Genomic DNA, 229 nt, shown 5'->3' with positions numbered 1-229 from the left:
GGGGGTGGGTGACACGGGGCGGGGCCGGGGGGGGACAGAGGCGCCGGGGTGGGCGCAGCCGCTCGATGGCCCCGCCGGAGGGGAGCTGGGAAGTGGGTCACCGGCAATGCGCGGTGCACGCTCGGGCGAGCCGCCACGGCCATCCAGGCTGCGGCACGGCACGCCGGGCGCTGCCAGCCCCCGAGGGGGGCTGCGGGGGGGGCCGGTACAGGGAGGGGGACACCCGCTG

General features: G+C 80.3%; 1 protein-coding gene across 1 annotated transcript in view; it reads right to left on the bottom strand.

The window, feature by feature from the left end:
* RBM28 (RNA binding motif protein 28) overlaps positions 1 to 229 on the bottom strand; it is a 14657-nt gene that overhangs the window by 13694 nt on the left and 734 nt on the right. The gene's annotated exons all lie outside the window — the stretch shown is intronic.

The sequence above is a fragment of the Haliaeetus leucocephalus genome, unplaced genomic scaffold (assembly GCF_000737465.1).
Source record: "Haliaeetus leucocephalus isolate CR32 unplaced genomic scaffold, Haliaeetus_leucocephalus-4.0 Scaffold202, whole genome shotgun sequence".
Lineage (NCBI taxonomy): Eukaryota > Metazoa > Chordata > Aves > Accipitriformes > Accipitridae > Haliaeetus > Haliaeetus leucocephalus.
This window is presented reverse-complemented; position numbering and strand designations above follow the sequence as displayed.